At 40.2% G+C, this 26,295-nt stretch overlaps 1 long non-coding RNA gene across 3 annotated transcripts in view; it reads left to right on the top strand.

The window, feature by feature from the left end:
* Positions 1 to 729: 729 nt before the first annotated feature.
* Positions 730 to 26,295, top strand: part of LOC117709615 (uncharacterized) — a 29,666-nt gene continuing 4,100 nt past the window's right edge. The window contains exons 1-5 of one of the 3 annotated variants that reach the window (XR_013110607.1): positions 730 to 998; positions 8,247 to 8,304; positions 8,507 to 8,591; positions 13,647 to 13,903; positions 25,824 to 26,213. This is a non-coding gene — a long non-coding RNA (uncharacterized LOC117709615). The remainder of the gene's footprint in view (positions 999 to 8,246; positions 8,305 to 8,506; positions 8,592 to 13,646; positions 13,904 to 25,823; positions 26,214 to 26,295) is intronic. The other 2 variants (XR_013110608.1, XR_004606896.2) reach the window with 2 other exon arrangements.

Here is a 26,295-nt window from a genome sequence, read left to right as displayed (position 1 = left end):
GTCATGGGAGGAGAAGATGAGTTTTTCTTTAAGAGAACTGTCTTAGAACTCTGCGTCGGGGTTTCTGCATTTATGTATCTCCTGCAAGAAGGAAACACAAGACTTTAAAGTGGCCCTTGAATTCACTCTTGTTTTAAACAAATCTTTCCTTTATGTAATTTGGACAGACCTTGTATGTGCTCTATTTGGCAAGCAAGAGGCAGGGCTGACCCAGCGACCTTCCCATGTAGAATTGCTCGGAACCATCTCTGTTCCAGTGCTTCTGTTCTTTGGCAAGTGCATGTGAGTTGCTGGATGACTTATACTGATTTTAGATCAAGCATGAGACTCACAGTCGTTACTGGGTGACATAAAGTGATAGAAACAACTTTGCACTGAGCGGAACTTCTGTGTTGGTGAAACGATAAATATAAATGCAAAGGAAAACTAACATTTACTGTGTAGGTATTTTCTACTATCATTGTACTGAGATTTTTTTGCCGGACCCCCTCATTCCATCTTGTCTTTTAGGAAAGTTCTAAAGTCTCAATCTACTGATGAGGCAGTCATAGATGTCTAGTGGGGTTGGTTAACCTGCTTCAGGGCAGTAAGAAATGAGCTGGGATTGGAGCACAGGATTAGTGCCTCCAGGAGCGAGACTCTTAAACAAGGAGACCTGCTGCTGTTCACTGTTCCAAGGCCAGCCAGGAGCTCTGCCTGTGAGAGCAAAGCTATAGTGGGATTGGCACAGACTCATTAGCAAGATAGGGAGAAGACGGAGGGGGTAGGAACATGGCTCATGGAAGGGAGAGGAAACAGTGTGGTCAGTGCGTCAGGTAGATAAAGGTAGGAGGAGAAATTCAAGTACCCCTGTAAGATGTTGTTGGAGGAGAGGAATGCCTACTCTAGGCCTTAAGAAGAATGACAGTTCATCGCAGTGCCCTTTGGTAGCCACAGGCTTGTTGTACTGACTAATGGGATCTGTATAATTCACAGACTTTGAGAGTTTCATCTTCCAGGTACATTAATGTTGGGTCTTCTTACTCACTGTGATGCTTCTTTTCACTCACTTCATTATTTTCTCAGAACACCAGAGGCTGGTGGAGGGGAGCTTCGGATTTGGGGGAAGAATGCTAATTGTTTTGCTAATTGTTTTGCTAATTGTTAGCCATCTTTTCCTGAAATCTTACAGGAAAGAATCAGGTGTGTTTGATTTAACCTTGAAAGGGCACAAGACCCATTTGTATTTAATCCTGTGATGCTTTATAATTTATCATATATGTGGCATTTTTGATAAATGTTTTACCTGCTATGACTTTATCTTTTTTTAAAGGGACATTATTTTCTGATGTTAGAAAACTTAATACAAAAATAAAATGGGATATTTAAAAAAATTAAATAGAGCTAATATATGCATATAATATAGTTGCACTTAGAGTTGATTCATGTTTTAAAATATAAAAACACCACATTTTAAAAAATTATATTACCAAACTCTTTAACAATACATGTTTCTTTTGAAAATTCTAGCCTCCTCCACTAAGGAAAAGTTTTATGTCTGTGATGATCAAGTCTCCTGATTATAGGAATTGTTTTCATATTTCATTGCAGTCGTGTAAGACATTTTTACTTCAAAGGAAAAATGTTATGAATTTACAGTGCTTTTAGGGCTCAAGAATCTGTTTTGTTTTATTTATTAAGACAGAGGAGGCAAGTAAAAGGCATGCTACATTTAAAAGAAGCACAGGGGTCCTGATGTTTCCCTGCTAGATAGCAAGGAGACTTAGAACACCACAGGAATTTCTCAGCATTTTTCACCTCCTGACAATGTGTGGGTTGTAGAAAGGACAAATGACTTTCTGAGGCACTGAGAAGGCCAATTTTAGAGGACTATCCAATCACCGTAGACAAATATTTGTGTTCCTGGAGATTATTTGATTTTTATCAAAGCAAATTGAATTGGAAACATTGTATTAAGTCATTGGTATTTACTGTCGAATTTTTTTTCTCATAGACATTGCTGGGTAGCACACAAGCTCCAACCCATCAGTTAGACACACCATGTAATGATTCTTATCATGGCTAGACAAAATAAAAGCTTTTTAGAAGTCACTTCACAAGATAGCTGCATAACTTTTTTTCACAGGAACTTGTTAAACACATAATGATTATTTAAGAGATTGGGTCAAACTTTTATACCAGTTTAACAAACACAGTTCCAAGATGTCTCTAACCTGACCTACATTCTGAGAGACTATGGTATCCAGAGCATGGAAAAAATCTAGACAACCCTCAGTAGATTTCTTAAATTTCCTGTGGACACTGACACTGGGTTAACATGATGTGTTTTCAAGGCATAAACATTATTTTTTTAAACAAGTTATTTATTTATTTTATGTAAGTACACTGTCGCTGTCTTCAGACACCCCATAAGAGGGTATCAGATCTCATTACAGATGGTTGTGAGCCACCATATGGTTGCTGGGATTTGAACTCATGACCTCCGGAAGAGCAGTCAGTGCTCTTAAGCGCTGAGCCATCTCACCAGCCCAGGCATAAGCATTATTAATTGTATAAATGATCTCATTTCTGCCTAAAATTGTTAAAAAGTTCACAGAGCTAAATGATGTTATTCCTGTCTTCACTGAAGTTGGTAAAGGCACAGATCTCAGTGGTTGATGAGAAAGGTCTCTGCTCTTCATGAGACAAATATCCTGAGTTTTGTATAGTTTCCAATAGGAGATCACACAGGTTAACTTGGCTAATAACTGTCACGTAGGCTCCAAGTATTAGTTCACTCCGAATCTCCTTTTATGCTCACAGCCATGCCAAGCAGGAAAGAGTTTACCATGGTAAGGAAGATCCAGAGGGGGAGGCACAGATAAAACACAAGCAGAACAGAATCAAGTCTCACAAGCAGGATTCAGAGACAGCTGTGGTCCATTTTGTAGCTCTTATCTAAGGCTCAAAGGAGCACAAGCTCCTGTGTTACTCTACACATGGCATGTCAAGTCCAGGAGGATCCCAGGAGAACAGTTGATATTCTAGGCCCTTGCATCATAAACTAGCTGAAGAAACCAGAAATTTGAAGCTTAGAATTCAAGAGACTGAAAAATGCAGTGTCAGTAATTTAGGACAAATGTCTGGCTACCAGAATCTAGACAACAGTGCAAACAAGTGGCCAAGGTAACTATTCTGTGAAGATTAGAAGGCAAAGCTATTTTTCTTTAACTTTATTCACATTTTATTAGACATCTATTATGTGCAAGACATTAGGTGGAAGAAAAGTTGTTAATGAACTAAATGCATACCACACACACATATACACTCACACATGTACACACACACACATATACACCACACACACACACACACACACACACACACATCACATCACATAACATCACATGAGTTGGTAAATGAGTCAAATTTATTGAAGAAGGTAACCACAAAATAGCCAAAAATGTGTCAGATAGAAAGGGTGAAGACAGATAAACTAACTGACATATACTTGCACATAGAGAATGGATTAACTCTAAAAAGAAATACATAGAAGTCTGAGAGTCAGCGAGAGGTGGTTGTGTGTGCGTGTGTGTGCGTGTGTGTGCGTGTGTGTGCGTGTGTGTGCGTGTGTGTGCGTGTGTGTAGGGGGATCAGAGAAAACCTCTACAAGAAAGTGATGTTTAAAGATGTAAGTTAGTTCTTTCAGTTTTTTTCAAACTTTATTTTTAATGATGGTTCTTAAACACTTTAACCTCTCTTGTAGTCCACCACCCACCAGAGGTAGTGGGAAAGAAAGGATACAGGGAAGTGGACCTGTTCAGAAAGGTTCTTTGGAGCAATTCCTGTCTGTGTTGTCTGGAAATGGGCAGTTCAGTTCACAGGTTAGCAAGCAGTGGCAGCTTGTTCCACTCCCAAACACTTCATGGATACACCCGCAGTCTAGTTCAATATAGTTAGGTTAGCAACAGCAGTATCAGGACCTAGCAGAAACAGCCAGGTCTCAGCTTTGGCTCAAGTTAACAGGGGAGCCCAGCAGGGACATCAGGGGAAGTTCTCAGTTGTGCCTCTTAGGAAAGTGAAGATCAGCGAAGACAGGAGACCCGCAAGCATTACATAGCTAGCTGTACCAGCAAGCCAAGCTCTGCCTCTGTCACTCTGTGGAGTCATATTTATACTCTCCAAACATCCCATGTCTTTCATGTGCCTTGCCTCAGCATGGCTCTTGCTGCAGTTAGTACATCCAATCATCCCAAGTCCACAGCAGCGGCAAGAAACTGTAGACACCACCAGATTTTTGGTGTATTTCTCTCTATGGAGTATAGAAAAATGCAGCTCAACTATGCAGTGTAAGGCAGACTAATACATGTCCTTAGCAAAGCAATCCTCCATCATGGGTCCTTTTACATGCTTGCCTTAAGCAGAACATCCTGTCTCCTGTGTCTGCTTCAGAGAAACGTTCCTTCACGAGTCTGCCTTAGCCTTTCACACTTGTGTCTACTTTAACTAACTAAACATTCTTTCATGTGTTTGCCCCAGTAAAACACCATCCAACCAACTTTCCAAAGAACCTGTAAGTTTCCACTTCAGTTAGTTCCAAGAATGTGCAGATATTCAAGTGCCTGAAAGAATATCCTAGAGCCTCTGTCAAGGACCAACTTCAAAAAAACTATAGGTTAGAAAAGTCTTGGTTTAGTTCAAGATTCAGTGCGTGTAGAGGCTGTCTGGCAGTGGAGGGTATCCAGTGAAGGATAGGGAAGCTGGCAAGAGCCAGACTGAATAGTTTGAGAGGCAAAAGGCTACTAGACCAGAGTAAGGGATTGGCTAGCTGCTCTGTTCTAACACCAGATTAGAGATAATATCTGAAAAACAAATTAGAAAAAGTGAAGCAGACCACTGCTGCCAGATTGTGTTGTTCAAAGAAATTTTGGAAGGCCTAAGGATTAAGAGGTAGTCCCAGGGCAAAGCATGCAACCTGGGAATTTGTGGTCATACCCGGAAGGATATTCTCCCTGGGTAATGAAATGGTGCAGTAATGGGCAGGGGAGCATGGCAGTGAGTCACCCAGTGTGGGCTTGTTTGAGATGAGTAAGGTGTGGGTGGGTCTGAGAGGCAAGATGGAGGAAGCAGATAATCTGTTCTTCACTAAGGGAGGGAAGCCTTTGGTTCCCCCAGGAGCACATTGGGAGGTTAGCAGTGCATGATACTTTCCCTATGGATTTAAGCAAATGTGAACATTTGATAATAATACGCAAACAACAATAGTAGTACCTTGGCTCCTCCTACGGGTTGATTTGTATTTTCTGGAAACATCCATTGAATCTCTAATTCCTAGTACCTCATAAAAAATATGCCTTTAGTTCGAAAAAGAGTTTCAAATGTTACTAGTCAAATCAAGATGACTTCATACTAAGGTATCCCTTCTTCTAGTGAGGTATGTATCAGTGCAGGCAGAGGAAACTTGAACACAGAGATGCAGTGGGAAGATGGCCACATGAGTGCGCAAGGACGCACAGAGGGAAAGCAGAGATTGGCGTGCTGTACCTATCAGCCAGGACATGTCAAGGACTGATGGTCACAGTGGGAATCTAGAGAGAGGCTGAAAAAAGACCCCCTCAGAAAGTCTCAGTGTGGACAGCACTCAGATGTCTCTACTCCCAACAGGAAGCTTCTGGGATGTTAGCAATCCAGTTTCGGCACCCCAGGAACTTCACTCTGCATACTCTCTTTCAGTCTTTTCTCTCACACACCATGGCCTGTGAAAACCAGATTTGCTTCTTTGCCCAATATTTCCTAACCTCTTTTAAAAATTATTTAGAAACAATTAAAATATTTTAATATTGAAATATTTCAAAACATATAATGGGCTTCAGTCCTTCAAGTGTCTACGTTCATCAGATGACACGTTTTCTCCCATAATTTACTCCAGTTCTTCTTTTCACCCTCAGAAGTAAGCATGGCCAATGACGTCTTCCATCTCCTGGCCTTTTTCATTTCCAGTCTCATCCCTAATTCATATATATTTGTAAGGATGTATCCAGAGCAACAGGATAACTCACTCATTACCTGCCCCTATGATGCTTTGTACTGATCTCACGGCGCTGACCATAATGTACTTTAATTGTAATCTCTATGAGGGAAAATATGACTCATTTTTAAGCATCTGTCTGGTACCTATGTACGCCGATCCCCTCGTCAAAGTGAAATGATTCAGTGGGGAAAGGCATTTTCTGCCAAGCCCAATGACCCTAGTTCAATCCCTGCAACCTACCTGGTAGGAGAGGATCAAATTTTGTATGTTATTCTTTGAACTTTATATACACACTATAGCATATGTAATATCCCTCCTGCCCCCTAACTTAATAAATGTAATAAAAATGTTAAAGCCATTGCTCATAAGTGCCTTAATATGGACAAGCTAGAATTATTTTTCTCTCTCTCTAGAAGTTGAAACTACGAATTTTACTTATTTAACATAGTGGAATTCTCATTTTCCTACAGATCTTCCCTTCTTCCTCATACTGGCATATTGTTGATACCCTGTTTTCTCTGGACTCTTGATCTTAGGCTTGACCTTGGGTTTCCTTAGACCAGTGACCTTGGGTTTCCTTAGACCAGTGGAAAGCAGCAGAAACAACTTCATGCTAGTGCCCAGCTGATGCTTGAATCTCACCTGTCTCTGATCTCCCTATGCGCCATTGTTAGTGCTGCAGGACCCAGAATGAACCCAGCCTAAAGTCTGACTGCTGCCAAGCCTTACAGAATCACCATAGGCCTGTAGATTGTGGGAAAAAATGACTGCTTGCTCACATTAGTTATTGAGATTTGGGGTGATTGTTACACACCCTTAAAGCAGGAGAAATTTTACTAGTTCATTAGAGTCAGAACTAAAGCATAAACACACTGGTCGTCTAGTTTTCAACTAAGTTGTTATTTGTTTCTAGTAAATATTACACACACACACACACTTTCTCTGTCTCTGTCACACACATACACACACACACTTTGTCTCTGTCACACACACACTCACACACATACACACAGACACACACACATGACTCTCCGTCAGTAAGAGCATATGTCTATTACAGACAAAGTAAGTTAAATTGTTGGGGGACTGACATCCTCTTAGAAGAGCATGTCCTTCTGAGGGAGATAGTGTGAGCTGAGCCACCCTTATGGCTCACTCGTGGTCAGCAAAACAGAAGATGCTTCAAGAAGAAGTTTCTTTCCTTGGGAAGAGTCTCGGCTAATACTTTCATTTCCTCATCCTTGGGCTCAGTACCAGCCCAACTGTTGCCACTGTCTTTCATTTGCATCTTGTGTGTTCAGAGCTATTGAGTTGTTTTTTAAGTTCCCAGAGAAAGACCAAAAAAGGCTTCATTTTCCCATTTCCTAAGGGGGTAATTACATACCCGGCAGAACAACAAACTTGGGCCCTAGGCTGTCAGTGAAATCTGGTTTCTCTCAGGTGAGAGCTATTTTGTATATGAAAAGTTAAGAGAGGAATATGGCTTTAGCAATTCCATAGGGAGCTGTGGTCAACATGGATCTGATAAAAGCCTTTGTTTTCCATGTTTTGATTGGCCCTGCGAGATGTCCCAACTGCTCACACGTCCATCTGTATTCCTATTAGTGAGACCTAAAAGTGCTGACACAGGCTTGCAGATCGGCCCAGCTTGCCAGGGTAAACTTGTGTAATGTGCTGCATATGCCGCCTAACAACAGTGGTTCTTTTGTCACTTGAACAGAGGTGATTAAGAACATGAGTCATTACAAAGAGCTTTAGGAAAGCAGGCAGCATTTTCCAGTACTGTGGCTTTGGGGGAGCTCCATGAAGCCCTAGACTCTGGGCAGACTGAAGGATTTCTCTAATCACCAACAATCTGAATTAATTTGAGAGAGAGAAAAAAAGACTATTCCAAAGTGTCATTTCTAAAGCTTGAAACATGCCTTTTGTTTTTTGTTTTTTTGTTTTTGTTTTTGTTTTTTGTTTTTTGTTTTTTTTTTTTAAATGAAAACTGAAACAGAGGTAACAAATTTTTTCCCGGGATTTACATCAATATGGAAAAAAGATTATTTTCAAACCTTAACAGACCTGGGAATCTCTGGTTTCGTAACAACAGCACAGACATTTCTTTTTCTTTTCTTTTCCATTTCTTCTCCTTGTCCCCCTCTTCCTCTTCTCTTTTTCTTTTAAATTATTTGTGTTATTTGTTGTTCTTGTGTTATCTGTATTATTGTGTTATTTGTATTATCGTTGACAGAGCTCTTCACATTGTTCCGACTGACACTGAGCTCCTGGAGTCAGCCCCCCGCCCCCAGGTAGCTGTGACTTTTTATTTTTTTAATACATTCACAAGTGAGAGTGTAAAAAAATGGGGACTAAAAAGTGTTTACTCGACCTAAATAATAAAAAGATACTGTTACTTAATGCTCAATGCTCTCTCGGTAGCATATTTTACAATACCTTTGGTGTAGTTAAGATCATACAGTATGTGCAATTTCATGTTATTCATTTTCCTAGGCTTTTGCTACTTTATTCAGAGACTGACCGTATGGCTCATTGGCTAAACTTGGCCTCTTGCTTGTGTGTTGGAACACAGCTATAGGTAAGTATTCACACATTCAGCCAATGAGCAGTTTCAACAGAGCCTACGTGGCCTCACAAATGAAAATATTTATTCTCTGGCTTTTTACACAAATAGTTTGTAAATCTCTATAATAGGATGTTAGAGTTCCATGTCAACAACACTTTGAAGGCTCTCATATACATACGTTAGATGTTTATATATCTGTCACTCAGTATCATTGCCTTCTGAAACTAGTTAGATACTTACTGAGTAGAACCAGATGTATATGTGTGTATATAAAATAACCACACAGCTAAGAATCATCTACATATAAATCACATTTATAAATTTCCTGAGTTGATAGCATTCACCTTTTATTAATGACTATTCTAAAACTTTTTATTTTTTGACAATTTCATATAAATGTTTATATATATATGTATATATATATATATACACACACACACACACACACACACACACAGATACATATGTACACACACACACCAAACATACAGTGAATTTCAGTCAAGTTTAGTCCTCATTACCTCTCTCATTTCTCTTTCTTCCACCGAGATCCTCCTTTTTTCTACCAAGTCTCCTTGTACTTTCAGTGTGTGTGTGTGTGTGTGTGTGTGTGTGTGTGTGTGTGTTCCAGTTTTGGTTACTGGTGTAAACGCAGGGGAAGTTATTTACTGGAGCAAAGACAACTTACCAGTGGGTGTAGCATGGAAGAAAGTAACACCCCTTCCCTCAGCAACCATAACTATCAATAGTCCCTCAGGGAGGGGTGGGCCCTCATGAACCTTATTCCCATCCATGATGAAAGGTTGGCAGGTCCAATCTTGTGCAGGTCTAATGCTGGTAGACATATTGTAGTGAACTTATAAGTCATTTTACAATAAGCTTTCCCACCCAGTGGCCTTCCAATTTTTTCTTCCTCTTTTTTTGATGGTCCCCAAGCCCTGGGGGGGTTGATATAAATGATCCAATTATTATTGAGCACTCCACTGTCTTTATTCTAACTTTGACTGGTTATGAGTTTCTGGATTAACCACCATCTAGTGCAATAAAAAATTTCTGACAAATGCCAAGAGAAGCACTAACCCTTGGATTTATCATCTGCCCAGCCCCCATCTCTTGACCAGGTTTACAGTAATAGGCATTAGAACCTGGTGAGCTCACTAGGTCATACAGATGAGGGCAGTGGCACTCAGTTCCCAGAATCTAGTGGCCACAACTTCAACATGGAGAGGTAGGGCCTTGTGCTCTCTCCCCTCCTGTGTTTGGCTGTGGACAGTCCCACTTTTATTCAGACATTGTGTGGAGGATAGTTACACTGAGTTCATGCTTTCCCCAGAAGACAGTATTCTGTAGCTTTCTTTATGCCTTCTAGCCTCTCATGTATCCCCACCCTCTGTTCCTCTAAAGAGCATGAGCTCGTAACTGTTGCTTTATGTTGAGTATACCCCCACCTTTTTTGTTTAGTTTGAGATGAAAAACAAACAACTGGGTGTTGTTATAAGACTTTCTTGATTTTGAGGGGGGGGGCAGGAAGTGACATACCCTTTAATTTTAGGAAGCAAAAGCAAGAGGATCTTTATGAATTCAAGACCAGCCTCGTCTACATAGTAAATTCTAAGTTAGGAAGAGCTACATGGTAAGATCCTGTCTCAACAAACAAATTCCAAGCAAAACAAACCAAATGGAAACCAACAGAAACAGCCCACAAAAATGCCTTGATTTTTTTCAAAGTTTAGGAAATTCCTAATAAGATACTTAGAGAATATTCTATTTTTAGTTTTAAAAAATGTATAGAAATTGTTATTTTTTGATTATCTCTTAAGCATCTCCTGATTTTTCTAATTTTTTAAAGAATGTTTTGAACCTAAAAAATTATAAATATAGTATAGTATATATTTATAGTATATAGATAGCATATAGAATTCTAATAAACCCATACTTACATATAATTATTATTAATATCTGTTACTATTTGGATGCAAAATGTACCCAACAGGCTCACTGTTGGAACAGTTGGTCCTCAGGTGGCTGAATCATTTTGGGAGGTTGTAGAGAATTTGGGAGGTGGGGTGTAACTGGAGAAAATAGATTTGTGCAATAAGGGTAGGCTTTGATGTTTATAGCCCCACCCCACTTCTCATCCCACCTATGCATCCAGAACTATCAAGATGCGTGTAAGCAGTTAGACATTCCTGATGCTTCAGCTTTTACATTGTCTCTACAATGATGGCCTATACCCTCAAACTACAAGCAAAGGAAATCCTTTCTTACTTAAATTGCTTATTGCTGTATAACAGTCAGCAGCAAATAAATAAATAAATAAGTAAATAAATAACTAACATAGAGAATCGCTACCAGGAGTAGGGCTTTATAGGCTTTTGGATCTATGCAGGTTTGCAGAGGGAATGGAAAAAGTTTTGGAATGACAGGGTAGAGAACTCCTAGAAGGTCTAGAGGTTAACTGGTAAATCTGTGAGTTTTGGAAGACGAGAATGCTGATTGGAATGTAGTAATGAAAACTGTTCATGAGACTTCAGAGAGTAACAAAGGCTCTATCACAGACAGAGGTCATAGTGCTATATTCTCTCTGAGGCTCTGACTGCATTCAGCCAAGTTCCTAAAAATCCATGTGAGGTTTTATTTAAAAGTGATAGACTGGGCTGGAGCAATGGCTCAGTGGTTAAGAGCACTGACTGCTCTTTCTAGAGATCCTGAGTTCAATTCCCAGCAACCACATGGTGGCTCACAACCATTTGTAATGGGATCCGGTACTCTTCTGGTGTGTCTGAAGACAGTGACAGTGCACTGATATGCATAAAATAAAAGTCTTTTAAAAAAGCAATAGACTAATTTGTTTGATGGAAGGAATTTTAAGACAGCAGAGTATTTAAGATGCGATATTCTTATTGATCAATGCATTTAGCGAAGCATATAGTAAGACTCAGAGCAGCAAAGGAGTAGACAGATATATGAATGTTTAGTTTCTTTACGAAAGGAGAGGGAGTGCAGTTAAAATTGTGGGCCGAGTGCTGAAACAGGTTTGGGCAAAGTATCTGTAATTTCTGAAATTAGCACCATTCAAGGGAAAGTAGACCTTTGTACCAGCACAGTAGGAAAAGTTGTTTGTAGGTAAGATCCCATCCATCAATCCTATTCAGTGTTTCAGAATTCAAGTTCATTTGTGAGAAAGCACCTGAGAAGAGAGTCTCCAGGGCATCTTGCCAAAGCAAGGCTACTTAAAGAAGTGCTTTTATACACCAAAACCACCAAAGCTGTGGGTTAAGTGGGTTAGGCTTCATCCCAAGATGCCTACAGAATTTGTACTTTGCTAATTTTGCAAGTATGCAAGATGCACATATTTGGGTTTATAAAGTTGGCAGCAATGTTCTGGAAAGTTTCAGAAGCTAGACAACACACAGCCAGGACACAAATGCTGCATGAAATCCATGGGTGGGCTTTCTGTGACACTCTGAAAAGAAAGCCCAAGTCAGAATGGGGGTCACAAGCTACTGGAGTTGTCACAACATGCTATGTCCACCAGCGAAAGCTTCAGCTCCACCAAGTGGAGTGGAGCTAGCCCAAGAAAGAGGCTTTGTGTGTTTCAGGCTATGGATTTGGAAAAGTGGAGCTCCCCATGTCTCTTGGATCCCAGGTGATGTATTCATGAGTCCCAGAGTGCTAGACATGTATCAAGAGAATTTGATGTTTATTCTGCTGAGGGTTTGTTTGATTCCATTCTATTTTTTCTTGTTATGCCTCATTGCTCTGTTTTTTGTTTGTTTGTTTGTTTGTTTGTTTTTATTTTTTTGTATTGGGAATGTTTCCTCTTTGCCATCGAACACTGGAAGTTTATAATTTGCATTTTGATTTTCTAGTAGCTCACAGTTAAGATTTACATGAAACACTTTACACTTTGGATTTTAGAACAATATTGGAACTATTGAAGACTTCGGGGACTGACAGACAGAAATTCACATTGCATTATAAGAGAGACATAGGCTTTTGTGAGTTCAGGGGTAAATACTGTGGCTTAAATTGATGTATTTGATTGTCAAGTTGCCAAGGTGTAGAATTGTGATGGTTAAGTTTGATTATCAACTTAACTAGATTAAGACATACTTAGGTATTAGTGAATCACTGAATCATACCTATGATTTGTCTGTTGTGAGTGTGTGTGTGTGTGTGTGTGTGTGTGTGTGTGTATGTGTGCATGCATGCGTGCACTCAGTCTTATGCTAACTTGTATGTATGTTTTCAGAGCTAACCATTAGGTATTGGATGAACAGTTCTTGTCTGCCTGAGGAATATTATGTCTAGTAATCTAGCATTCCTTAGTTGTCTATAGTTTTTTTATGCAAGATGATAGATATAAGTCTAATTTTATTCTTCTGCTTGTGGTCATCCAGTTTTTCCAGAACCATTTGTTAAAGGTGCTTTTTTTTCTACAGTATATTTTGGTGGTATCTTTGTCAAATATTAAATGGATGAAGTTCTGCATATTCATATTTGGGTCTTTGATTTTTTTCTCTTGGTTTGCATGCTTATTTTTATACAAGTACCATATAGTTTTTATACTATGGCTCTGAAATATATATTAGGATCTGAAATGGTAATATCTTCAGAATATTTATTTATTTATTTATTTAGTGATGTCTGAGCTAGCTGAATCTTTTATATTTATATATAAATATTTGGATAGGTTTTTAAATTTTTTTCTGTGAGGAACAAGGTAGACATTTTGTTTAGGGATTACATTGAATCTGTAAATAACTTTTTGTAAAATGCCCATTTTCACAATGTCAATTCTAACAATTCATGATTGATCAGAATGTCTTTCTATTTTCTAGTTACTTTCTCCATCTCTTTCAGGAGTTTAAAGTCCTTCACTGTATTGATCTGGTTTACTCCTAAATATTTTATTTATATTTTGAGGTTATTGTGAGTAGGAGTGTGTACATGATCTCTCTCTCTCTCTCTCTCTCTCTCTCTCTCTTTCTCTCTCTCTCTCTTGTTAGTGTATATAAAAGTATTGATTTGTGCCCATTTATTCTGTTTCCTGCCACGTTGCAGGCTTCACCTGTCTGAGAACCTGCTGGGCACCAACCCGACGATGTCCTTGCAGTTCAGAGAGGCTCTGGGTTCCTGGCCCCAAGATATCATGGTTCTACAAGTGTTGGTGAGCTGAACCCATGTGCCTGTGACTGCAGCAGAAGGTTCATACTTCTGGTATGATTTAACAGCTTCCACATGTTCATCTGCCACAGCTGGAAGTTAGTGTCACCACACCCTCTCCATGTGATGGGTGTGGCCCTGAAATGAGAGCTCAGGTAAGTTCTTCAACCATTAATTAGCTCCTTTGTTGCAGGCATTTTGTCAGAATGATGAAAAAAGTTTGTTTTTCATCAAGTTAAGCCAGTTCCTGGTGCCTGGTATACAACTATTGCTCTAGCATGTACTTCCCTGCTCCATCTATGTCTGCAAGTCCCACCAAGAGCAATCTGTTTTCTCCTGGTACGGACAGCAGTACACCATTACTATTGCACCTCAAGGCTATTTTAACTGTCTAGCCCTTTGCCATAAGTTAGTTTTGAGGTATATTAAGCACATGTCAGTTTCCCAACGTTTCACACTTGTCTGTTACATTGATGATATTATGCGGTTGAACCAAACACTCTGGACCTGTTGATGAAATGTTTGTGTCTCAGAGAATAGGAAATAAATCCAACAATAAAAAAAAATGTAAAAAGTGGGTTTCTACATCAGTAAAATTCTTAGTTGTTCAGTGATTAAAGGCATATAGAGGTATCCTTTAAAATTATTTTTAATTTAAATTTAAAAATTTTTATGTGTATATGTGTTTGTATCTCTCCCAATTATTCCTTCATATTGTCCTTTCCATGGTGAGGAACATCACAGCAAATATGCCACCTTCTGATACAAATTTCTGTATAAACAAATAAAGTGGAGAAAAATCTCTCATGCAGAAAAGTCTCAAATCTTTAATATAAGTCCTCTTCCTTTGAGAAGGAGGCACATAAATCTTCATTCCTCAAATATGAACGCTCACAGAAGCCTTCTTCAAATAGTCAGTAGGTGAAGGGGGGGTGGGGTGGGGAAACAGATTTATCATGGAGAAACCTGGTAAACACTGGCCCAGACAAAAGGGCAAGGTCAACCTTGGCGGTGATAAATCATCCTGATAGTGTGCACTCTTGATTTGAGATCACAGTAATGACACTTCACCCCTGTGGCTGTCCTCCACGTTGCTCAAAACCCCATGAGAAAAACAACAGGCCAATTCTAACAGATAAGCATTTCTTAGAATGCTTGCCAATACTACATAATCTGTTAAGCTTATCAAAAACAAAAGAAGCCAGAGAACCTGTCACTACCAAGAAGAACCTAAGACAAGACACGGCAACTAAATGTATTGTGGTACCCTAGATGAAATCCAGAACAGAAAGATGGTATTAGATATTAACTGAGAAAATTCCAATAAAATAGGGGCTTTATTTAATAATTATGTATCACCATCGGTTAATTGACTTTAATAAAAAGTTACAATACCAATGAAATATATTGCCTTAGGCAGGCTTCTCTAGAGAAACATAATGGGTAGGATATGTGTAACTATATCATTAAAAGAGATTCTAGTAATACCATTCCCACCATTCCCTGCTTCACTTTCTGCCTTCTTTATAAATTATTTCTCTCAGTTTAGTTTCTAGTTTTCTTGCTGAGTATCTGTTTACCATTTTAGAGGTAAAATATAATCTTCTAAATCAAGCCCACAAATTATCTTTTGAGTTTTGCTATTGAAAGCCTTGCTGTATTTGAAGTTGAATTTATTTCTATGTGTTCAAGTGTGTGTGTAGGTGTGCACATTATGTGTATACATGTGTGAGTGCCATCTCCCAGGTTCAAAAAACTATTTTGATGCTTGACTTCCCATATGTAATATAATGACAGTTAAAAAAAAAAAACAAATAAAAAGTCAAGCCTGACGGTGCAGACCTGCCATCCCAGGTACTTGGGAGGCTGAGGCAGGAGGATTACAAGTTCAAAGCCTGCCTGGAATATAAAGGAAGTTTATGACTAGTCTTGGGAGCTTAATAGGTTTGTCTCAAGACACAAAGATTAAAAAAAAATAGGGATATAGTCCAGTGATAGAGAGCTAGGTCAGCATGTACAAGACCCTAGGTTTACTCCCCAGTACCACAACAAACACACTAAATAAGTAAACATATAAGCCAAAAGAAACTAACAAGTGACAAGTGTCAATTAAATCCATTGTATAAATAACAGTATAATAATACTTTTGGAATGTAATCTTTAAAGAACAAAGCATCAGGACACATAGGAATTGAAGACTGTTAATGTGGTGTTATGTATTTGGAGGAGGAAAAAATTCTACAGAAAAAAAAAGTATTCTTATTGTAATCGTTTGTATTTGCTTGGCCTAGGGAGTGGCACTATTTGGAGGTGTGGCCTTGTCGGTGTAAGTGTGTCACTGTGGGCGTGAGCTTTAATACCCTAGTTAGTCCTAGCTGTCTGGAAGTCAGTCTTCCATTAGCTGCCTTCAGAAGATGTAGAACACTTAGCTCTGCTCGCACTATTCTTGCCTGCATGCTGCCATGCTCCTGCCTTGATGATAATGTACTGACTCTCTGAACCTGTAAGCCAGTTCCAATTAAATGTTGTCCTTATATGAGTTGCCTTGGTCATGGTGTCTGTTCACAGCAGTAAAACCCTACTTAAGACACTTACAGTCATTTGGTGAGTATTCCAACTCCTTGTGCTCCGTAGGCTTGTTGCCTTCCTTGAGGCTTGGCTTCCAGGTAGAACCCCAGCTATCAAATCTAGTGTTAGACTCTCACTGCTGGAGATTATGATATGAAGACTTTAGAAACTAATCTTTGGGCAATTTGTGGTAGTCGAAACATTGAAAGACATAGAAATTTAAAGATGTCTTAAAAGAAGAAATACAATTATTCAATGAATATCTGAAAAGTATTCACTATCATCAGTCACCATGGAAATAATAATCAAAAATTATATGAAATATTTTCAGATAATAGACTGGCTACTATCAAAAAAAAATCCATAACATAAATGCTGGTGAGGATGTGGATAAAAAGGAATTCTTAGGCTTTGCCTGTGGGAATTGCAGTCAGTAGGTTCATTTTGGAAAGCAGTAGGTAGAATCCTCCTGAACTAGAAGTAGACTTAGCATGTGATGAAGTTGTCAGTCTCCTGTCTGTTCAAAGGAAGTGAAGGCGGAACACAACAGACAAGCACATGACCCATCGTGCCTGTCAACAGACACACAGAAAAGGAGTGATGGAGTATTATGCAGCCATAAGAAGAATGAGAACTGGCTATTTGAAACAGAGTGGGTAGAAATGAATGTCATGCTAAGCGAAACAAGACGGACAGCAAACAAATGGCAAGAACAAGTATTGTGTGTTGCTTTTCAGTGTGCAAATGTAAGATTAACCACATCAGAAATTAGTCCTGGAGGTAGGGGAGTTATTCCTAGGAGCTGGCTGGGAGGGGTTGAAGTTAGAAGGACAGATATGTGCACACAATCCACATGTGCTGTAAGAAACCTGTGTAAGAAATATCACAGTGAATTCCACTAATTTGCACAAGTAGTATACATCATTAACAAAATTAATCATGAGACTCTCTTGATATTCCCATATCCAGTGAGAAAGATGAACAGTAATTGCAGCAAATGTGGCCTGACCAGAGCAAGGTAGCCACAATCTTAGACTGCTCAGGGTGGAAGGTCTGAGTCACCTTATTAGGTTAGAAAAAGTGCCGAATGATCGTGAGGGAAATCTAATATGAGTGGTGGAAAGAGTTGATGACTATCAAGTACGGTGCAGGACCAGCTTCAGTAGGGAAGGCTGTTTTGTTCTATCAGGTCACATGTAGAGACTGGCTGGCTGACGGCCGGCCGCCTTGAAGCCTGAGAGGTAATTAACTGTAAGGCATAGGGGTGGCAGAGTGGTACAAAGGCTAGCCTGTGCGGGTTGCCTCTGGCTCCCTGACTCATATCCTCTTGGCCTCAGCTTTGATTACAGTGTAGCTTCAGCGGGTAGTTTGGCTTATGTCATGCTGGTGTTTTTCTCTAGCACCAGACATTTTACACTTTTGCCCTCAGACGTTTCCAGCGCCATAATTGCCCTTGGGGAGACCTCTGTTGAGGTGATTACGCTCAGTGGGGAAGTATACTGGGGTTTTCATCCCAAGGCAAGACACAACAGAGGTGGGATGCAAGCTGACAGATGAACGCGGTGGATCCTTTGGAAATCGATTTCAAAAGGCATCCCACACATATCTCAGAAGGTTCCAGACAGACTGTCAGTTCCCACAGTGATGGTGATAGTAACGCCTCACAGATTGAGATGGTTTTCTTTCAGTTTCCCCTGAGTCTCTCATGCCTGATTCTTTTACACTCCTTCTTCTTGCCCAGGTACTGCTTTTGTGCAAACTCAAACTGGAACAACAACCCTTAAACGCTGATTAGTTTGTTTTCCATTCTGCTTCATCTTACCACCATCTTTGCTGTTTCCCAACATGTGTCAAGAAAGAGAATAGGCAGGCAGGATTGTCAAGTGGTAATTTGACAGGATTTCTAAAAGCTTCTGCAATGCCAAATGCAAAGGTTCCCTCACTAGGTAGTCTAAGGAGTGATGGAAGTAGTTCATCTTATAGCTATTTTCTCCCTAAAGAATTTGCTTTCATTCCAACAGCTTACATTTCTGAGGCATCTCGATTTTGTTCCCCGATGTTTCTTGTATTCTGTGCTTGCTTTCTTGAAGCACCTGGTTCATAGCTGTAGAGAGAGTTCACAAAGGCAGTTTCCCTTTAAACTCTGAAAACCAGAAGTTTCTGCCCCTCTTTCACAGTTGAGTAACGTGGACTTACAAGTCAGCAATGATTTCTGTGACGTGAAGACTATCCCGTCTTGTTTCTAGTCTTGCAGTGGAAAGATCTCTGATAAAATCCTGTGTAATCCTGTATATAAGATTTTTTTTCCTCCTTGGAAAACTCCATTGTTCTTTAGCCCCAGCTTTCTGAAATTTCAAATTCTGTGCCTTGATAAAGGTCTGATGTTAAAGTTCCTGACTACCATGTCAAAAATGTCCACAGATGCTTATTAATCCTTAGAAACTTTTCAGTTTTAGCTGTATTTTAAATAAGATGAGAAAATCAGGAAGGTCTGCACCCGTTCCCCATGTCTGATTGTCTCTTGTTCTTTTTCCAAGTCTGTATTATCTTTCTGTCATTTCTTCAACTTAAGTAACTTTACTGAGAACAGATTTGCTGGCAGTATGTTTCCTGAGTTTCCATTTATCTGGGAAACTCTATGTTCTTTAAATATATTTAATCTTTCTTTAAATATATTTAAATATATTTTATATATATATAGAGCCCCATGACTACTTTTATATTCATTTTGTTTTTTTAAATAACATTTTATTCTCCTAAAAATTTTTATTAATTATTTTATTTATTTACATTCCAAATGTTGCCTACTTTCCTGCTCCCACCCCATGAATTCTTCACCCCCTCCCCTTTCCTTCTGTGAGTATTCCCCCATCCACCCATCCACCCTTACCTCTCTCCACTAGCATTCCCCTTCCCTGGGACATCAGGTTTCTACAGGATTAAGTGCATCCTTTCCCACTGAGGCCAGACAAAGTAGTTCTCTGATACATATGTGTCAGGGGCCATGAACCAGACCATGTATGCTCTTTGGTTGGTGGCTTAGTCTCTTGGATCTCTGAGAGGTTTGGTTAGTTGATACCGTTGTTCTTCTTATGGGATTACAATCCCTTTCAGCTCCTTCAGTCCTTCTCCTAACTTCCATTGGGGCTCCTGGGCTCAGTCCAGTGGTTGACTGTAAATATCTGCATCTGTCTCAGTCAGCTGCTGGTAGAACCTTTCAGAGGACAGCCATGCTAGGCTCCTGTCTGCAAGCACAACATGGTACTAGTAAGAGTGTCGGGGTTTGGTGCCTGGTCATGGGATGGATCCCAAGTTGGGCTGGTCATTGGATGGCCTTTCCTTCAGTCTCTCCTCCATTTTCCCTTACATTTCCTTTAGACAGGAACAATTTGGGTCAAAAATTTTGAAGACTGGTAGATCACTCATATCTTAAATGGAGGCCATGTCTATTTACTGGAGGTGGTCGCTTCTGGTTCCATCTTCCCACTGTTAGGCATTTGGGCTAATGTCATCCCCACTGGGTCCTGGGAGCCTATCACATCCCTGGTGTCTGGGACTTTCCAGTGGTTCCCACCCACCCTCCCTGTCTCCCAACCCACACTGCTGCATATTTCTATTCATTCTTCTGGCCCTCTGGGCTTCTCTCCTGTCTTCTCCAATACTTGATTCTGCCCCTCATTCTCCCCTCCCCTCTCCCATCTCTTAACATTTTATACATGAGTATAATATATTTTAATTTACTCTTCCAACCTATTTTCTCCCAACTTCATATCTTCTTTTTTTTAAGGACATCTGTTATTATTTTTAAATAATTTTCTTTATTCTTGAGAATAAACTCTGGATGGATTCCCCCAACATAGCCCTCTCCTAACATGATGTCTTTTTCTTTCTTTGAAAACCCATTAAGTCCTATTAGTACTATGGACATGTTCTCACATGTGGGGTCATTCCCAGGAGTGTGGGAAACCTACTGGTGGCCACACTCTCTGAAAGGAATGATTTTGGTTTTTGTTCTTACTTTAGTACTTACACATCTCCTATTGTCTGCTGCCCTCATTGTTTCAACAAGAGATGAGGTATTCTTGCCCCTCTGTTATTATTATTTTAAATACTTATTCAGAGTTATTATCATTATTCTCTAGAGTAAAGGATATTATTTCAATGAAAGACTCTTCATTTTATTTTCAAAATGTCTTATGTTTTGAAAAATGTACACATTTTTACCTTCAAAATATGATACAGATATCATTGCCTCTCTCCAACTTTTCCTGAAACCTTCATCTTCTCCCCCCATACTTTTTTGTTATCACTCACCCCTAAATGCTTAGTACTGTCCACGTGCACACGAGTATCAGGCTCTCCAATGGAAGATGGGTAATACCCCATCTATGGCAACACATGGGCAACCTACCAGTGGCAAAAATCATCAAAGGAAAGTGACTCTCTCCCTCCCTCAACAGACATCAACTACTAAGACCCTTTCTGCAATGGAGCCTTCGGGTTCCATTTCCAATTCATACTGAAATTCTGACTGACATCATCTTGCTCAGGTGACCGCAATGGCTGTGAATTCATGTGTGGACAGCCAGGTCCTATCAGAAGTCGGCATCTCACAGCTTTCTTTTCCACCCTGAAGCTTTTACACTCTTTCTGTCCCCTCTTTCCTGATGTTCCCTTAGCCAAGGATGAGGAGGATCACTGCAGATGCTTTACCTGCAGCTGAACACCCACACTGACCTAGACCCAACCCATGGAGAAGTGCATGAAGAAAACGCTGCTCTGACCAAAGCTGAGAGCAAACCAAATTTATGGATATAAAGATGAATATTTATAAGGCAGTTTGTCAGGGTGGCCATTACCAAAGTAGCAACAGTTACTTGGTTTGGAAACATAGGTTCCCTATGGCCTATGATCTCCTGGTCATGGACTTTTGACCAGGTTTATAGTATGAAGAATGAAATATCTCTTCTGGAGCAAGCCTCATTCAATCAGAAAGTGGTTGGTTACAGGAACACCACATTACTACCATGCCAGTATTGCTCTGTGGGCAATCTTACCATGCTGGTTCGTATTGTAGCATGCAGGGTCCAGTGCTGGATGAGACCATAGATGTCTTTTCTCCCCCAGCAACCTACAGGCCACATTCTATTTTGAATGATCTTAAACTAGATTCTAAACTAGGTGGCTCTTATGTAATCTGTTGTGTAGCATCTGAAAAATGTTAGTGGCCTTTTGTTGTCTACGAAATTCGTTTCTTCCACACCCACAAAGACTCCCTGTATCAAGACCTTACACTTGCATGTCTTCTTCCAGGAGTCCTGCTGTTCTCCTCTTTTTATCTTTGTTTTACTCTTGAATCTTATGGAGCCAAAGCTGATATCAAGGTTGCCATATAGCTGGCATGACCCTGAACTCCAGATCCTCCTAAGTTCTGGGAAATAGGTATGTGCCATAACCCCCAGCTCTGCCCTCATCTTTACAGATGGTTTTCTTTTATATTCGAGTCCAGAATGAGAATAATATCAGGGATAATGCTTTCTTTGTGGTGCTGGGGTTTAACTCCAGGGCTTTATGTGTTCTGGGAAAGGTTTTGCTTACTGACATATATATTCACAGCCAGAGGGAGGTGTCTGTCTGTCTGTCTGTCTCTGATGTGTGACACTGTTACAGATTTATAGCCACCTATCCCCCTCCCAATATACTATTTTGTCACAGCCTTATAGTAATAAGGACACATGTCCATGGATTGAAACCATAGGATAAAGTATTCTATTTTTTTCTCTGTATAGCCATGGCTGTCCTGGAACTCACTCTGTAGACCAGGTTGGCCTCGAACTCAGAATTCCGCCTGCCTCTGCCTCCCAAGTGCTGGGATTAAAGGCGTGTACCACTACCGCCCGGCGCTTTTTCCATTTTTAATAATGGCTGAAAACAACTAGAGACTTTCTGCTTTGATATGAGGCCTGGTCCACAGGAGAGATTTCACACTTGGTACCTTAAACTGGTAAAATCCCATGACTGGTAAAACCATAGGCCCAGGGAAGGAGGCTCTGTTGCTGTAACTGGTCATGCACTCAATTTGTACTCTGAGTATTGATATTGATACCCATAGATTTGTGTTGCTCTCATACAGCTGTGTGGGGGTTCACTAGTCCACCAAATATCCTTTCACAGAGGCCTACATAACCTTTGCTTTTGACTGATCTTCTGTCCTCAGTTGCTCTGGCTTCTAGGGAGGCAGTAGGTATTTCTTCGTCCCTCTGATCACCAGAAAAGTTCTGCAGCAATGGCCTTCTTTGAAGTCCAGTTTTATCAGCCCACCTTATGCAGTTCCACAGCACAGGCAGATGCCAGGATCAGCTGTATTTTTAAATAATCTTTATATATCTTTGTATATGTTAACCATGATCTATTTTTTGCATGCATCAAATCCCTGGGATCTAGCTGAGTGTTTTAGTGTTCCTTAATAATTTGACTCTATTGAGTAAAAGAAGAAAGTCTTTAAAACATGAATTTGGCATTCATATTCAATGATAAAGTATGACATTCTAAGTATGTTTTGCATTATAATGATGGAAAGAATCTGAAAAACTTAATAAGTTCAAAAAATTGTTTATATCTTTTTGTTTCAATTATACATGTATATGTATAGAGGAGGGCAGGTGACAAAGAATATAAGTAGTTTTAACATCATAAAAATACAGAATAACCTGTCTAAAAGAACTGCAGGGGCAAAACTGCAGAAGAGACTGAGGGAAAAGAGGTCCAGTGACCAGCCAAAAGTGGGAGCCTTCTTAAGGAGAGGTTCCAAGGCCTGATACTATTACTGATGCTATGGTGTGCTTACAGATTGGAGTTTGGTATGGCTGCCCTCTGAGAGGCCCAACAAACAGCTGACCAAGACAGATACTTACACCCAACCAAAGGAATGAAGTTGGGGATCCTGTGGTTGAATTAAGGAAAGGCTGGAAGAAGTTGAGGAGGAGGGTAACCCCCATAGGAAGCAGTCTCAACTAACCTGGACCCCCAAGATCTCTCAGACACTGAACCGCCAACCAGGCAGCCTACACCAGCTGATATGAGGCCCCTGACACATATATAGCATAGGACTGCCTGGTCTGGCCTCAGTGAGAGAAGATGCACCTAACCCTTGAGAGACCTGAGGCTTTAGGGAGTGGGGAGGCCTGGGAGGGTGGGGTGGGGTGGGGGGGTTGAGAGAATGGGGAGGATGGGGGTGGTGACATCATCTTGGAGATGGGGGAGGAAAATGGGATAAGCAGACTGGGAGGGAGATGATGACTAGACTGTAAAAATAGATTAAAGATAATTTATAAAATACAGAATAATTCTCCTTATTATTGCTTTTTAATTAATCATTTTATTCATTTACATTTCGAATGATATCCCCCTTTCACAAACCTCCCTTTCCATCCCCCCTCTCCACCTTCCCCTTTGCTTCTATGAGGGTGCACTACCCACTCACCCGTACTCCCACCTCAGTTCTCTAGCATCTCCGTCCTCTGGGGTATCAAGTCTCCACAGGACCAAGGGCTTCCCCTCCCATTGATGTCAGATAAGGTCATCCTATGCTACATATGTAGCTGGAGCCATGGCTCCCTCCATGTATACTCTTTGGATGGTGGTTTAGTTCCTGGGAACTTTGGGTGGTCCAGTTAGCTAATATTGTTCTTCCTATGGGGTTGCAATCCCCTTCAGCTCCTTTAGTCCTTCCCCAGTAATTGAATAGAAATATGTAGCAGTGGAGGATGGGATAGCCACTAGAAAGTCCCAGACTATAGTGAAGCAAGAGGCTCTCAGAACCCAACTATGATGACTTTAGCTGAAATACACAACAAAGGGGAGATACAACCTGTAGAAACCCCTCCATTAGATAAGCACTGCCCTCAGTTGAGGGATAGGGCCACCCATGCATCTCAAAATTGTTAACCCAGAAATGTTCCTGTCCAAAGGAAAGACAGGGACAAAAAAAAAAAATGGAGCAGAGACTGAGTGAAAGGCTATCTAGAAAGCTCCACACATAGGGATCCATCCCATCTGCAGACACCAAACCCTGACCCTATTGCCGATGCCAAGATGTGCTTGCTGACAGGAGCCTGGTATAACTGTCCCCTGAGAGGTTCTACCAGCACCTGACTAATACAGATGGAGATACTCACAGCCAACCATCAGACTGAGCCTGGGGACCCCAATGGAAGAGCTTATTATTATTGCTTTTTAAAGAAAACTATTTTAAAGGCTATTTGAATACAAAGTGGAAGAAGAAGAATTGGAAGGAAACTACCGGTGAGTCACAGTGATGACAGAAAGGCAGCAGACCAAGAGTTCTAGGAGAGCCAGTTTGGGGAACATGATGTGGGAAGAAAAATGATGATCCTCCTTGGGGACCAGACGGGAGGCAAGAGGCTTAAGTTGCCGCATGAGGGATTTAGATAACCAAAAAGGAAAAATTTTCAGACAGTGAGGTTTGATAGACACTGGAATGTGTAGCTGGGGAAGCTTATGGAATTTCCTTCTCTCAAGGTCTTTAAAAATAGACAGCATCTCATCTGCTTGAAGGCTGGACTCTATTTGACCCCCAAGTGTCTACTGAGCCCAGAGGGAGAAGGTTACCTCCCAAAGGAAAGAGAACCTGTGCAATCTTTGGGAGCTCGAATGATGAAAATATTGTGACTATTTTTCACATTTAATTTGATTTCCATATGGCAGATATGTAAATTATAGCTGCCATAGTATCCCTTCTGGTGTAATGTTTTTATTTTTAATGTCTGGAGATTAGAGTTTCAGTAAAACTCTTATAGGGAGAGAAGGCAGAACTATTTTATCTTATTTTTGAGCTTATTTGTATAGCGTATGGGCAAGAAGAAAAAGCACATTTTGGACCTCTTTGACTTTGATTTCACTTCCCTTTCTAAATTAAAAATTATTGTCTTTTTTATTGGCTTTGATATTTTAAAGGCAAACTAAAAGATTAATTTAGTGCAAGAGTTTCTCACAGTGTTTTTGGCAAGACCAGAGTTCCACGCTGGACCAGGTTCTCTGTACTTAATTTCCTCTCAGGAAGTTTACCTCCAAAAGTCCAAGTATAAGGTCAAACTTTGGGTTGCCGGAAATGTTAATGGCCTTTACTGTCTGAGCACCCAGACAGCCCTCAGTGAGATAGTCTACTTTGTGGACATCAGTAAGGATTCAAGTGCTTTATAATCATTTAGCTGCTTCCTTTTGGCTAATTAAAAAAAATGATCTGGGATGTCTTTGCCCAGCCTTCTAAAACTCAGAAATTAAAATATCCGCACATAAGAAGTGTTCTATGTTCTCTAGATTCAGTTGAGTGTAGAATCCAGTTATAAGTGATATGAACCCATCTTCCTTTTTAAATAGCTAGGTGTGCTGCAGGCCAAAGAAGAAGCACATGTTACACTTACTGTCTACTTTAAGCAAACAGCTCTAGTGTGTTCTAAACATGAATTCTCTCTGATTCTGTTTTAGGTGACCTGACGGTGCTTAATTACATCATGTTGCCACATACCTCTTCGCCATTGTCTAACTGGTTATGATTCTAAGGAAAAACCTGTAAATATTATGAGCTTGCAGGTATGAAAAATGGAGATCTTCTAAGAGATTGTAACTTGCTTGAGGCCTCAAGGATTGAAACTGTAAAGTACTCAAGAAGTGCAGGGTTCCGTGGATTTTTTGACATCAGAGCCTGCGTCTTCCCCACTGAATAATGCTGTGATATTTGTGTGACCTGTAATGTTTTTCACCATCAAAGAGATCTTTGATGACACATCTCACATCAAAGTCACATTAGATGCAATGGGACTGAAGTCTCTATCACCAGGAAGTAAACACCATAAGTTTTCCACAAACTCTGGCATGGTAAGTCATTTCTCACAGCATCCTCCCAGAGAGACGATGGCCCATTCTAATCCACGCTGGTTACTAGTGATTAAACTCCATT

This window comes from Arvicanthis niloticus, chromosome 5, assembly GCF_011762505.2.
Source record: "Arvicanthis niloticus isolate mArvNil1 chromosome 5, mArvNil1.pat.X, whole genome shotgun sequence".
NCBI classification, from domain to species: domain Eukaryota; kingdom Metazoa; phylum Chordata; class Mammalia; order Rodentia; family Muridae; genus Arvicanthis; species Arvicanthis niloticus.
Note: the sequence above shows the minus strand (reverse complement) of the source record. Positions and strands in the feature narration are given on the sequence as shown.